Genomic DNA, 17,315 nt, shown 5'->3' with positions numbered 1-17,315 from the left:
ATTCAAATAACTTAGTGGAAAGAAACATCATAGAGTCTAGTTTCGTAAAAGAAACCTTTGAAAACAACTTGAATATTGGACATGGAATGTATAAACTCGACGACGCCTTTATATGTAAAGAGATTTGTAAGCTATATAAAAAACCTTATCCACTTAATGTAGAACTGAATGTATTGTGAATAATTAACGTCACTGTGAAATTAATATTTAGACCTAAGCTACCATTCATTAAAGGGTACAATTGTTTTATATAGTATGCATAAGTACATTGGCACTATATAGTGTTATGCTAGATACGAGTATTGATATATACGTGAGTATATGTTTATTGTAATAATGTTGTATATGCATAGATATATATATATGTATATGTGTATATATATGTATATTATGTATGTATGTGTATATATGTATATGTATGTATATGTATAAGTATATATGTATGTGTATATATATATATATGTATGTGTATGCGTGTATATGTATATATATGTACATGTATGTATATGTATATTTATATATGTATGTGTATGTATATGTGTGTATATGTATGTGTATGTATGTATGTGTGTATGTATGTATATATGTGTATATGTATATATATATGTATATATGTATATGTATGTATGTATATGCATATATATGTACACGACAATCATGTGTAAAAAAACATTTATATGTAAGCCTATGTATGTGTCTGTATATGTATACTAGTATGTGTACACGTATGTATATGTCTATGTATATATTATACATGTTTGTGTATGTATGCCTGTCTGTGTATACGTATGTATATGTCTTTTTATATATTTATATATAGATGTGTTTTATATATACATATAGTTTTGCTTATGTATTTATATAGATAAGGCTACCGTTATTCATATAAATAAACTGTATTGAAAGTAAAAAAAAAAATAAATAAATAAATAAATAAAAAAGAAAAAAAAAATTACTTGTCACCAGAAATGACCCTTTTTGGCAGGTGTCTAATGAGGTTGGATCTCCGCCTACTAAACATCTGACCACAGCCCAGGTGGCTGGTTTGGGAGTGTCATTGTTCTGTAAGCCTCTATATGTATGTTCGTACGTTTACTTTCCCTATAAAATGTAAAGAAACCTCTCTCAATAAATCAGTCCTCTGAAGAAGTATCACGAAACTAGTCGGGACTTAATCGTATATTTCATATTTTCATTTTCCCTGTGGTTCTTCTGCATCTGAGCATCACGTTTTCCTGTGATTTTTACGAATATATATATATATATATATATATGTATATATATATATATATATATATATATATATATATATATATATATATAGAGAGAGAGAGAGAGAGAGAGAGAGAGAGAGAGAGAGAGAGAACTTTTATGTCGATATGAAAAGATGTTTTAGTAATATACCAGAATATCTGTCAATTCTCCTTTGTCTTGCAGTGGACTAGAAACGGCTGCATTTGATGTTGTTGAATATGTTAATTTCACCGATATTACGCCCCGGAAGGAATTCCCCTTTGTGCCAGGAATTTTAATATTGGAAAGCGCTACAAAATTCCCCTTCTTTTGAGGAGAGAGGAAGATGAGGATGTGGAAATCCTGGCATGTCTGGTCTTGAATAATTATTCCCTTCTTGGGATATGGCTCTGGGAAACTTCCTCAACTTCCTTTCGATAGAACTAGGTCAGATTGGAATGGTTGCAAGCCGACCTTTTAATGATTTCTAGTTTTTTCATCATCGGAAATATTTCAGTGATATATATAGCATGTATATATATATATATATATATATATAAATACAGCCGTTACTTGTCCACTGCAGAACAAAGACCTCAGACATGTCCTGCCTCCTGACTCTGTTTATGGTCTTTCTGTGCCACTCCACGCCCGCACTCTCCCTTACTTCGTTGATCTATCGTCTTTTCTTCCTATCTCTGCTACTTTTACAATCTCTGGGGACTCATTCTGTTATTCTTAATGTCCATCCATTGTCTATAATTCTCATTATATATCCTGCCCATGTCCATTTCTTTTTCTTACAAGTTGTTAGAATATCCTCTACTCTAGTTTGCTCTCGTATATATTGTATATATAGCTAGTGCTAGACAATTGCTCTTTATTATACATTGGAGATATATTTATGCATACACATGTACCCACACACGCATTATATATATACTGTGTAAATATATATATATATATATATATATACAGAGAGAGAGAGAGAGAGAGAGAGAGAGAGAGAGAGAGAGAGAGGCTGTTTTCCCTAGACGGATTTGGTTCCAGAAGAAACTAGCACAATAGCCACTGCTGCATTCAATCTATAACAGATGAATCATGGATGAATCCAATGTGCAGTAATACTTGCACCACATTTTTCTTCAATCTGCCAAACAAAAAAGCTCATCGGCAACCTATTGAACACCACTGACACAGATTGCATCATTCAGCCATATCTTACACGCACTCTAGCATTCACTGAATAGCAAAGCTATTCATTTGCAAAACATTCGTTACGTAATATATTCAACCTTGTTTAAGCCTTAATCTCTACCTCCTAGCAGTTTTCAGTTATAAATTTTTTTCAAATAAACTGTTGTTCTCCTTTTTTACAAGGTCGAATCAGGTCAACTTATTCTAGAGTCCTTCGTTCACTTCTGCAGTTAAATTCGTGTATTCATAAATGTGTGTACAAATCTGTAGAATGTATAACCTCGGTATTTTTTCAAATCTTACACTTGGTCACTCTTTTCCTTTTATGTATTTCCAAACATTTTTCGGATGGAAGGTTATTTACCTCGAAAGACACCAAACTTGTTGCCCTTTTTTATTGGTGCTAAATATCCCTCAAAACTGTAAAGGGAGATAAAAAAAAATATCATTCATCTTACTCAAAGGATTTGTGTACATCATTGAAAATTATAAGAAGAGCATCACATACTTCAAGGCCTTTGCGAATTACTGCATTTCCTTGAAAATTAAACATTAGTTTAAAATTTTTTCTTGACATAACTGTACCTACCTATGAAGTTTAGTCCACACTTTATTTGATATCAATATCATTATTATTATCACTATTAAAATTAAAATATCTTTTTCATATCTGAAATTTAACCTATTTTCATTTTAAGAGATCAGAACCTGTTATCTTTCTAAATGTTGAGCAAAAGATAATTATTTCATAACATTCCGCAAACACCAATTTTCCCCCAAATGGCGGATCGCATAGCGCGCTAATTCCTATAATCCTACAAAATAGCATTGCACCCTACTGAACAGAATACTATAAAAATTATTTGAAATGATTTTTCTGAAAAATTCCTAATTGTGAAAAGTCTCAGATGATTAAGAAAACTAAATTCGGGTGAGGATAACAAATAAAGTATGCTTTCATTGTACAACTTTTCAGTCCAGACCCGATTAAGAAAAAAAATAAACTTTTGGTCAGAATTGTTATACAAGACACGAAAGACAGAAGACTAAACGAATTCCAATGATTGACACATGTTTCGAAACACAATCCTGCTGAGAAACCCATTAAGGGAAACTCGCAATTGAATCATTTTCTGTTTAATTCGTGCTTGATGCATTTTACTTATTTTAATTTTGAAGGAAGGAAAATTATGTTCTGATATATTCTCCATAGAAAGTTTTTTTTTTTTTTTTCCGAAAGCTGTCTCGGAAAATAAAAAATCCACAAACCTGATGTAAATTAAATCCGGTTTTCAAGCTCTAAAGTTTCTGTCGTCTAGTCCAGTAAAGCTTGACTCAGGTGTTAACAGAAAAGACATGAAATATCTTTTTAGACTGAAAAGTGATTTATTAAACTGAAGAGAGAGAGAGAGAGAGAGAGAGAGAGAGAGAGAGAGAGAGAGAGAGAGAGAGAATTATAACAGTAAATCTATGGAAATTGATAAATCCTCCTTGTGTTATAATATCGACCAACATAAAGAATAGGATAGACATTACAAAATAGTAATCGAGAAACAGATAGCCGGACACCAATGACTATTGCCCATTGAGACATTCTGACGAACTTACGTTATTTATCATGTGATTCATTCAAAAGCATTTCTGCATATAACTTATACATCATTTGATTCATTAAAAAACGTTCCCTCATATAACTTATACATCATTTAATTCATTGAAAGGCGTTTCCGCATATAACTTATACATCATTTGATTTATTTAGAAACGTTTCCTCGTGTAACTTATACATCATTTGATTCATTCAAAAGTGTTTCCTCATATAACTTATACATCTTTTGATTCATTTGAAAACGTTCCCTCACATACCTTGTGCTCACAAAGAAAAGACCCTCTTAGTAGGGCCTTCATTTTAATGATACCTTTGCGAATAGCTGGAGATGCAATTAGAAGCAACCTATACATTAGTGTAGTAGTCAGCTGACATGCTGAAAGAAACTTTTGAGTAGGTTATAATGTCCCCGACATATTCAGATGAATTTATGTTATCATCATTACCTTCGCCTTGTTATTGGTTGAGGGTCAAAGTTCAGTGGGATTAATTAACTTGCAGAAAGTGCGTGCTTTGTCATTACGCGGTCATTATTATCCGACTTGTCGGTAGCGAAGGTATGTGCTCTACCGAGTGCCCGTTCTAGTTGTTGTTATTTCTATTATTCAATATGAGTGGAAATTTAAATACCATATATACAACCATAAACAATGTTTAACAAATGTCAGAAAAGCTAAGTAAAAGTGCTTGTCTCTCTAAAGGAAGCACCTCTTGTATGTGTGTGTGTGTTGAGATTGCCTTGCCTTATGCGAGACACGGGGTCTTGCGCTGGCAGCCCGTAAACGAATGTAACTGCAATTTACTTTAATTCACTTTGAAAGAGGGTTCACCCTCTTGACATACTTGTGGGCAGCAAATTCCATAACACTGACAGGAAGGCAGTCGTAGTGTGCAAGGGAGCATTTAGGTGATAACTGAGAGGCGAGGTGAGTGCAACTAAACTTCATTTAAACAATCTTCGAGTTTATATACAGCGACTTGCGAGTAAGAACGTCACAAAAATTCAAACATGAAAATGTAACACAAGTTGGTCTATTAACATTGCAGGGAAGAGCCAGTAATAAAGATAAAAAATCAAAACCGTTACATTGTACGAGCATGTATGAAACACGTGTGGTATACCTGAGTTTGGTTGTAACTGGGTAGGCCTAGTGGAACTTACCCAAAGGCCTGCAAGTGAGACTGTCTGTTAGACTCCACCTCAGTGGAGAGAACATTCAAAACCGTTTTAAACTGAGCTTATGAAGAGCTTATTTACTTATAACTCTTATGCATTAGAGGTTTAAAAACCTTATGCACGTAAGTGAGAAATAATAGGATGATATTAGTCAAAATTATACTGCTCAGTAAAATATGATTTGACCAAAATTTGCGTGAAGCTATGCTATTTATTTTCAACTTTTGATAATTTCAATTTCAGTAATTACAGTAATGGGTTTTGGTATTTTTTCCGTTTTCTTATGAATTTATTAAAAATGATAATTTGACGATTATTGATTTCATAAGTTACATTATAATTGCAATCTAGTTTTACCTACATTCATCATGATTGAAAAATAAAACTGTAAATGTAATTAAAATTTTCATAAGTATTTTCGGTAATAATTTGAACATGGGGGATTTCATTAACTTTACATGCGCACCATCGCTTGATTCAAGTTAATCTGCTATATGTAAAAAAGAGCAAGTATCTGGGTACACACACATACACACACACACACACACATATATATATATATATATATGTATATATATGTATATAATATATATATATATATATATATATATGTGTGTGTATATATATATATATATATATACATATATATATACAGTATGTATCTATATATATATATATATATATATATATATTCGATTACTTTCAGCGGCAAGAGGTGTAACGACTCTGTGTCTCCAGGTCCCTCGGGTAAGGGGAGGAGGGATTTGTCATATCCTTGTGAAGAGTTGTAGTTAGGAAAGGAGGAGAGATGGAAAGTAATGAATCTGTGTGTGTGCATATATCTCTAAATATTTTCCAGTTATTTTGGACGGGTGGTGTACACTAGTAAAGAATATAGTATGACACTTGAAACTTGAACCCCTGTTGAGTGTAGACAGTGATATCATGAGGAGAGTTGAACCTCAGTCAGTGTTTGATATTAAAGAATGTGAAGCTTTGAACCTTTTTAGGCAAAGCTACCGTTTTAAAATGTGAATTTTTGAACAAATGTCTTTTGGGGAGACATTGTAACATGTGGTACTTTGAACCCTTGTGGGCGTAACTGAGGTTAAAACGTGTAAACTTGTAAAGCTTTGAACTCTTGGTTGTTTATCTAACATTATATATATATATATATATATATATATATATATTCAAGCTTTGGATCTTTGTGGGTGTATATGGTATTATTATTATTATTATTATTATTATTATTGAAGCTTTGAACTCTTGTTTATGTATCTCACGTCTTATATATTTTTTAAGCTTTGAACCTTTGTGTGTATCTGATATTATTATTGTTGTTGTTGCTGTTGTTATTGATGTTGTTGTTATTGTTGTTATTATTATATAAGCTTGTGTATACCTGAATAAAGAGAAACTATCCAAATACCTCTGAAGAAAGAAAAGATTTTTTACGAACTAATCAAATTTCTAATCAACAGTTACCAGTGATTGTAATCCCAAGAAATCTAAAATCCAAGTGACATCTCCGGACCAAATTCAGATCCCATTAATAACAATATTAATTCCATTTCAATATATCGACGTTGCAATTTCGAAATACACCAATATCTGTTCAGAATGTTGAAAGTTTAGAGGAAATGCATTGAGAAAGGATCACTGGAATATCTGTCATGGAATTCAGGACGGAAATGACGAAATAATCCAAAATAATTTTTCATATCTGATGTTATTGGATACGATAGAGGTTTATTATCAGTATAAGGTGAATACAAATTGATAAACGGTACATCATAAAAGAAAAAATGTGCTTAGATAAAAGAGGTTGTGATTGGCCATACTCATTACTTAATTAAATCATGAAGTCTCATTTAGGACCTCATAATATAGGACCTTACAAGGAATTCTCAAGCGTTTTCCTTTTCTGAAAAGAATTGAAATCAAAATGAGTATTACATTGATAGTCATTATCATCATCACCACGATATCTGAAATGCAATGAATCAAATTGAGTCTTAGCTGTAATCTCCCTGTAAGTTATGCATAATTTCAGTGAATCATATTTGCAGGATAAAAGGGATAATTTAATGACAATTTAAAGGTTCTCACATGATATATTTGATTCGAGAATGCATGATTTTTTCATATCTGTAGTCATGCTTTTTAAGTAGGCCAAAATAGCATTTACGAATGATATGAAAGGAGATAATGTTTGTTTCATTCTGTTTCCAAAAGAGCACGTCAGAATAGATTATATTTTCTCAGATATTGGGTATTTCACAATCGATTTTATTCGTATATTTTAAGATTCTTCATCTTTCTATATCTGAACCAAAAAAGAAAGATTACATGAGATGTCTTTTTCGTTCTTTTCATAAAATTTATTTTCTTTCTTTCTTGCCGAAGCTGCAGATCTTTTTCGAAACATACAAGGAAATGCACTTTATTTAAGTCATGAATAACACAGTCGGTTTGCTCACTATGAAAATTTATGAAAAGAAATCTAGGCTTGGGAATATTTATATAAAGTTCGTAAATTTTCTTAAATTTTTAATTTTATAAACTTCCGCCTTCATGTTTTTAATTCAAGCCTATGTTTCATAATTTGTTTATTCATATATGCTCTAATCCTCTCCTACCCACCAAACTTACTCATGTTTAATACATTAGCAATTATTATCTGCTTATTATGTAATTTAATAAAAGTATGATTATTGCAGTGGTACACAGGATGATTGATAAGATATTAAAGAAGGCAGCGAGAGAGATAATGAACTTAAGTAATGAAAGTAAAGGAGAAAAAGTGAGCAAAAATATGGAAAAAGGTAAGTTATATTGGGGAAGAAATGCAGAGAAATATTAATTAGCAAATGGATTTTTTTAAAGGAGATACGAAAGAGGCAACATACAGTCTGTAGTGAATACAGTTCTAAATCGATGGTAGGTGTCACAAATAACCTTTTGATATCTATATATATATATATATATATATATATATATATATTTGGAAGCTGAAATCTCGGCTTAGCCGAAGGAATCAGGAGTGGAAAATGTCAATTTCAGTGACTCGTGAGAATATTTATTGTAGTCTGAGGATAAATGTGTGGTAAAACACTAGCTAATAATGGTGTCACAAGTGAGTTGCTGTTGAATAGTGCTGGTACTCTGGTTTAGTTACTGGCCAGGTTTTGTAAGGTATGTCAGTAAATACGGTATGAGTACGAACTCTTTTTAAGCACACAAACAGATATGCTTGGTATCTTGAAGTTTTTTTTTTTTTATTATTATATCTTTTACATCATGAGAAATTCATATCTGAATCAACAGGAAGTTGAGCTTACTTAGGGTAATCAGGAATTAATCTCATATATCAAAATATCATGAATAGCTAATTATTCTTTTTGGAAACCGCCAAGGATAACTCTCGATTCCTTTCTTCTGTATTTCTGTTCAGCACCTTTCAACTTTTGCTTCATAGTGCAATTGTGGGGTTTTGCAATAGCTACTCCTCAGGCCAGAATAGCATCCCTAGTCATAGTGCCCCATCGCATGACCGAAATTCCTAAACCCATTTGTCCGTTAAATAAGTAGATTTTGCTATACGTTGCGACGTCCATTTCTAATGTCTTAAGAGATGAATTCTCGTCAGCAAGGCAATATAAATATAAACATAAATATAAATATGAATATAAATAAGGTAGCAGCAAAGAAGCAAGTCCTTTGTGCCGTGCAAATCCTGCTAAGGTAAATGGGAAGTCTGTGGCAAACATGAATAGATAAAGACTATCTTTGATATAGCCTATGCCGAGATGATGGTTTCATGTAATATACAGTTCACATACTCCTCTGTCCTCATACGCTTGACAACACAGAGATAATTCATTAGGTAAACGATGGCATCGTTTACCCAATGATTATTATTATTATTATTATTATTATTATTATTATTATTATTATTATTATTATTATTATTATTATTATTATTATTATTATTAGCTAAGCTACAGCCCTAGTTGGAAAAGAAGAATGCTATAAACCCAAGGGCTCCAATAGGGAAAGTGTCCCAATTGCGTGTCCGAGTGTATCCTCAAGCAAGAAAACTCTAACCCAAGACAGTAGAAGACCATGGTACAGAGGCTATATGATTTTGGACTGTCCTTCTCCTAGATGAGCTGTTTACCAAAGCTAAAGAGTCTTTTCTACTCGTACCAAGAGGAAAGTAGCCACTGAACAATTATAGCGCAGTCATTAACCCTTTGAGTGAAAAAGACTTTATAGGTTATCTCAGTGTTGTCAAGTGTATGAGGACACAGGAGTGTGTGTAAAAAGTAGGCCAGACTATTCGGTGTATGTGTAGGCAAAGGAAAAGGATGTTTAACCAGAGATGGATCCAATGAAGTATTATCTGGTTATGATGGTTATGCTTATAAAATCTCTTTTGGCTTTTAATTGCAACATTGTTTAGAAAGATAAAATGAAAGTTTCCAGTTATATTATCATTATTTGTAATTCATTTGTCAAACATATATTCATATTTTCTATCCTACTAAAAGGATATTATACATATGATGTATTATTTATAGATTAACCATCATATGTAAATAAAAACCAAACTAATAATCGAAATTAGATCATCAAATGATGGAAATCATGTGACAGATTATCTGTGAATTTCAATTCCCTATGTAATTACAAAATCAATTATGGCTTTGCTTTTTCTAATCAAGGCAGACTCAGCCATGTAATCCGACGTGGCATCACTAACACAGAATTCATTACACTGTTGTGGCAACAAAAACATTGCCACCTTTATTTTTTTTTTTTTTACCTTTCACCACCGAAATATTCCGTTTCATAAATGATAAGCAGAACGTGGCACTAACATCTCCTTTAAGGCCTTTCATGGAGGGAATAATCAAGGACAGTGACATTGTCCTAGCAAGCAAGACAATGCCATACAGACTGACCATATATACATATGAGCAGCGCCCTCTCCACCCAAGCCAGGAATAGGGAGGGCCAGCCAATGGCTTTTGAGGATTCAGCAGGTAGACCTTTAGGTTTCCCCAAACCCCCATCCTTAGCTCATATGAATGATGAGGTTGCAAACAATAATGAAACCATCGAGTTTGAGATGACTCTAACCCTAGTCTGGCGAGCGCCAGGCAGGGACGCTTCCAATCGGCCACCACAGAATAAGGCAAAATATATTAGAAAAGATGAACACCAGATTGATATCAAACTTAATTTTCACACATGAAAATCCGTCAAGTCTATATTTATATTTATATTAATCCTGATGAGGTAAAGGTAATTAAAATTATTCTTTTATATGTTTTTTCCTATTACGTCTTCCACAGATATTCTCAAACTTACTCTGAGGCTTTAACTTCGTATGGTATTCATGCCTGCCTCACCTCTATTTTCGACATTCACTTTTTACACATTATTATTATTATTATTATTATTATTATTATTATTATTATTGTTGTTGTTGTTGTTGTTGTTGTTGTATTAGGCCCGTCAAAAGGACGACTAAATAATTAGTTACATATGCATACACCCACATACGCACCCGCAACCCCCTCTCGCCGTGGTATGAATACTCCCTCGTTCCCCTAGGGACTCGGAGAAATGAACGTGACCTATATATATATATATATATATATATATAGCCAGCGTTGTGGGTATTGTCATTATTATTATTATTATTATTATTATTATTATTATTATTATTATTATTATTGTTGTTGTTGTCGTTCTTCATAATAACCACACTTTCATGACATTCATTAATTACGGATAATTCTTCTTAAGAATAGATAGCACATGTAAAACAGAACTACTATAAGCGAAGACTCATTTCTGAATCATCGTGTTATGGAATATTCAAATACCGTCCAACAATTAACAATTCTCAAATGAATAAAAAAGAGATCAGTGGTATGAGCTACCGATATCCATCCGTTAGCATGTGGTATTATAAATAAATCGTAGTCATTTCAAACTACAATTTTTTTTTTCCAGGTAATTTAGAAACTCTGAGATACAGTTATTTAAACCGTCATATTTTCCCGTTTGTTTGTTCTCGCAGCGTTTGATAAATGTAGTTGTTTACTGTGTTGTGCCTATTTAGCTATTTTTAACGATGAGCTTTATGGACGTCATTAATATACTATAATACTTTCAAGTGCAATTATATTTCATCATTAGGGTTGCACTGGCCTATTGAAAGCATCCTTGCCCGGCGCTCGCCGGACTTCGGTTCTGGTCACTGGTCAAACTCGATAGTTCCTCACCATCCTTGTGAGCTAAAAAAAGGGGGAGATTGGGGAGCCTGTAGTTCTACCTGCTGAGTCATCAGCAACCATTGCCCGTCACTCCCTGGTCCTACCTTGGATGAAGAGGTGCTTAGGCTCTGATCACACAAACATACACAGACAACACACACATGTATATATATATATATATATATATATATATATATATATATATATATGTGTGTGTGTGTGTGTGTGTGGTTAGTCTCAAGGGCATTTTCCTGCTAGGTGGGGCAATGTCACTGCCTCTTGTTTCTGCCATTCATGAGGAGCCTTTAAACATTTAAACCTTTACTGTATAAACGGTTTTTGTCGATAGCTGTAGACATTGGAGAGAGAGAGAGAGAGAGAGAGAGAGAGAGAGAGAGAGAGAGGTGCTAGTCGGCACTTATTTAGAAAGTTAACAAAAATGAATTTAAACTCCATGTAACCAGAAATGTTTTCACCATACTTTCATCTTCCTTCTTAATAGTGAAGTGTTGATTATAATTTCAGATTTCCTCTCCTCATTTCCTTGTTTCCATTAACCCCTGTTAATATTTGAGTGAGTCTGAACCTGTTCCAAACATGTTACAACCAACTTTGTAGTGGAGAAATAGACTCTTATATGAAGTACATTTCCCCTTTCACAAAGAAATAGAAATAAATCATTGAAGGCTTCTATACGACTGTATATATATATATATATATATATATATATATATATATATATATATATATGTATATATATATATATATATATATATGTATATATGTATATATATGATATATATATATATATATATATATATATTTATATATTATATAAATAAGAATATATATATATATATATATATATATACATATATATGTATGTATATATATATATATATATATATGTTATATAAATAAGAATATATTTTGTGCTATATATATGAATATATATATCATATATATATACATAAAAATATATATATACGCATATATTATATATACAGCATATTGCACTTTTTATTGATTTTTATGAGGATTCCGATTAAAACTCTCTCTCTCTCTCTCTCTCTCTCTCTCTCTCTCTCTCTCTCATTAATTTTAAAGATTTGCTAGTTTTATATAAAATTGAAATATCCATAATTTTCCTTATTCATTGCTTTTTAACATTATAATTAATTCAGATAAAAATGCATTAAAGAGCTTATTAACGTATTTTTTTTTTTATATCAGTTATCATTTGTGAATATCAGGGTAATGTATTTAAACCACACAATGTAAAATATAATTCATCAACATAATGATATTCTTATCTTTGTTGTTGTTAGAAATTATTCCACAAAAGCAGATTATGAAGTTTGCATCATCGATATTGAGTTTATTAACTATCTTAAACAAGCAATTATTTATATAATGCTGATCACATATTAATTTCTGAAGGAGCGTGTAAGCTTCACGAATTAGCCTGCTTTCAACAAGAGATGACATTCCTGAAGAACTGATACCAATCTGGTTGCAAAAAAATGGAATTTTAAGCTTCGTGATACTCTTTGAAGCCTTTTGAAAAATCATTAATGTATTTAATTGTTATTGAATTTTTCATATATATATTTCTGAAGTTTTCATTTATCAATTTTTGGTAATTAGTTTCAAAGTTTCCAAAAAAATTTATATCCAACTTTTCACCTCCAATCCCTTTATATAAAAGTGTAATTCCATCAGTAAATGTAGTCCTCAAGACAATTACCGAAGTGAATCGAAACATTTGTCGACACCAGATGATAAATGGAGAAACTTGAATGCATTTTATGTGTTATTCTCATAACTCTCTGGAGAGAAACTATCTTCAATCTCCAAAGGCTACAAGACATTGTCTATTCATTTTAAATGTATAGTAACATACCCAAGTACCATTATATATATATATATATATATATATACATATATATATACACATATACATACATACATACATATATATATATATATATATATACATATACATATATATATATATATATATATATATATATATATATATATATACTTATAGATATATATACATATATATATATATATATATATATATATTTTCATATATATGTATGTATGTATATTTCTATAAATTATGTTATATATTATATTAAATCATATGTCTTTTATTATTATTATTATTATTATGTATATATATATTATATGATATATATATATATATATATATATATATATGTGTGTGTATATATATATATATATATATATATATATATATATACTATATATATATATATATATATATGATTTATATATATATATATATATATATATATATACAGTATATATATATTTATTCATATATATACATACATACATACATACATACATATAGGAATACTTTTATAGATGTTATACTCTGAAAGGAGTAGTGCCAAGAGTATGCCTCACTACTTGGACATCTACCTTATTTCTGTCCTTGCTTCCTTAAGTTATTCACTTTCACTCCATAGTGCACCTGCGAGTTTGTATGGTGTGTGTGTGTGTGTGTGTATGTGTGAATAAAGTTCAGACTTAAGTAAGTATAGTGCATAGTCATTCCTAAAAGCCTCATCACTGAGTAGCGCCATGTTTGACTTAATGGTCCACTGTATCGAAAACTGTTATTGGGAGATCGATCTCTGTGCCAGATGCTAATTGAAAATGTGTCATTTCGATGATATTCTATCATAGAGGTTGCTGGGGTCACTTTCAATTACATTCTCTGATTAGGTGCGCGAAGAGCTGAGAATAGAATATTCGTTATAATTACCATTACAAGCTTCTTTATTTTTTTTTAAAGAAGTTTTAATATATACACGTGATGTTTCTTAAATCCATCATTCAGATGATATCATTACGTCTAATGGCAATATTCACTTAGTGGGTTTGTGGAGGACTAATATATCTAGATAATTGGAATAAAAAAAACGTAATTGGATTTTTTAAGGCTTTTAGATTTAGCTTTGCTGTGGAATTTCCAAGGAATCTGTGGAAAATAAGTAATGAAGTTGATGCTTCGTAAACAGGTGAAGAGAGAGAAACAGATTTCAAATTGAAGGTCTTTCAGTAAAATCCAATTTCTTTTCCAGCTTCAAGTTTTTTTCGTGATGACGTCATAATCCCACCAAGTAAACACTATTGTGCGTGACTGATCTAATGGAGATATACTTATGTACGCTTGTGTACTTATTATTATTATTATTATTATTATTATTATTATTATTATTATTATTATTATTATTACTACTACTACTACTTGCTAAGTTACAACCCTAGTTGTAGAAGCAGGATGCTATTAGCCCAGGGGCTCCAATAGAAAAAATAGCCCAATGAGGAAAGGAAACAAGGAAAAATTAAACATTTAAGAACAGTAATGTAGGTTTTAGGTTTGGCATCCCCTAAGTTGTGTTTCCAAGAGAGCACATCAGAATAGAATATATATTTTCTCAGATATTGTGTATCTCAAAATCGATTTTATTCGGATATTTTAAGATTCTTCATCTTTCTTTATCTGAACCCCCAAAAAAAGATTATATGAGATGTCTTTTTCGTTCTTTCCATAAAATCGATTTTCTTTCTTTTTTGCCGAAGCTGAAGACCTTTTTGCGAAGTGTACAGGGAAATCCACTTATCTAACTCCATAGTTTGTTCACTCTGAAAAATTATGAAAAGAGATATAGGTTTGGGAATATATATATATATATATATATATATATATATATATATATATATATATATATATATATATGTGTGTGTGTGTGTGTGTGTGTGTGTGTGTGTGTGTGTAGGATAAATTTTGCACATTTAAACGTGTTTTCCATATTGAACTTAGCCATATATTTTGATACCTTAACATCTGGATTCTCTTGTATACCTCTGGATCAGAGACCCAAAGGGGAATCAACTCAAAGATAATAGCTTCTGGCCGGTCGGGGAATCGAACCCTGGTCCAATGGCTAAATGGTATGTCACTGTCGTACCAGTTTCTTAGACCATGGTTCGATTCCCCATCCGGGTAGAAACTATTATCTTTGAGTTGATTCCCCTTGGCTCTCTGATCCCGAGGTAATAAGAGAGAATCCAGATATTAAGGTGGTAAAATATTTTGCTTATATGATATATATATATATATATATATATATATATATATATATATATATATATATATTTATATATATATGTATATATATATATATATATATATATATATATATATATATATATATAATTTATGTATAATATCAATGCAAATATATATAGAAAAATAAATAGATTGGTGCATGGATAAATAGTTAAATAAATATGTAGCCTACATAGATAGATAGCTAAAATATCATAAAATACCCCCAGCCTTCGTTAGTGGGGATAAATGTTTGGGAGAGTTCAAAAGGCCACCTACACTCTCAGGTCTCCATTTTAAAAGTCTTTGTCAAAAGACCGTAGCCAAATTCTTAACATTGTGTTTACCAGGAATAATTTGTTCGCCCTCAATACGGTAAACTTTTTTAATAACAATAAGAGGCTTTCCATGATGTTCTTTTCTCTGAAGTGGAATTTTATCATCTTTCCTCCCAAAGTAGTAATTTCCGGAAAATATATCTGAGGTCGCTTTGTACAAGGCAGAATGTTTAGAAGTAATTGTGACGAGGGTTGTGACTCAAAGGCAGGATGCAATCAACTGAGTTGTTTATTAAGGAACACTCTCCTTTATATACAAAACCTCAAGGCAACAGGACATAACATGTTCGAGAGACAGACAATGTTACAGAGCAAAACCGGAGACATGATCATTCAGGTTCTTTTTAGTGTGAGGGAAGAGCCAAGATACAAGCGTAATATATACAAAAGGAATTATGTACAATTGTGTGACACACGGTTGGTACATGGCTCCCCCTCTAAAAATGACATACTGAACATGTTAAATAGGTGCCCTGAATCTGGAGAGGTAGTAGTAAAAACTGCGCTGATTAGCGGCAGTGAGTGGCTGTAGAAGTCGTTGGTTGGGGTGCAAGCGAGTGGTGGATGATGGTTGGCTGTGTTGCCGCTCCGGCTCGTCACGGGGTAGGCGAATGTGTCTTACAGCATTCATAGGCGTGTGTGTCCTACGGCATTCATAGGCGTGTCCTACGGCATTCATAGGCGAGAGTGTCCTACGGCATTCATAGGCGTGTGTCCTACGGCATTCATAGGCCTACGGCACTCATAGGCGTGTGTCCTACGGCATTCATAGGCGTGTGTCCTACGGCATTCATAGGCGTGTCCTACGGCATTCACGTCAGCTTCGGATGAAGTTGAATAGGTGTCATCTTCGTCACGAGTGGAAGCGTTGATGGAGGTTTGAAGGTCATGAAGTGGGTTCACATCACGATGAGAGCCGTCTGCGGCAGGTTGCAGGCGAGTAATACTGGTCATTTTCCCGAGGGTGAGTGAAGCCCTTTGCTCCCCCAACGGTTGTTGAGAGAGCTGAAAAGGCGTTGCCATACGGGCGGCTGGCGACGGCGAGTACTGCTGCAGAAGGTATGCGTTGACGGCGTCATAGTAACGGTGAGAGGTGGAGGGGGGGGGAGGCGTGAGGAGCGAGTCACTCCGGGGTCACCAATGTGACGGGCCGAGAGAGGGTTGTGAACTCAAAGGCAGGATGCAATCAACTGAGTTGTTTATTAAGGAACACTCTCCCTTATATACAAAACCTCAAGGCAACAGGACATAACATGTTCGAGAGACAGACAATGTTACAGAGCAAAACCGGAGACATGATCATTCAGGTTCTTTT

Source organism: Palaemon carinicauda, chromosome 21, assembly GCF_036898095.1.
Source record: "Palaemon carinicauda isolate YSFRI2023 chromosome 21, ASM3689809v2, whole genome shotgun sequence".
Taxonomy (NCBI): domain Eukaryota; kingdom Metazoa; phylum Arthropoda; class Malacostraca; order Decapoda; family Palaemonidae; genus Palaemon; species Palaemon carinicauda.
This window is presented reverse-complemented; position numbering follows the sequence as displayed.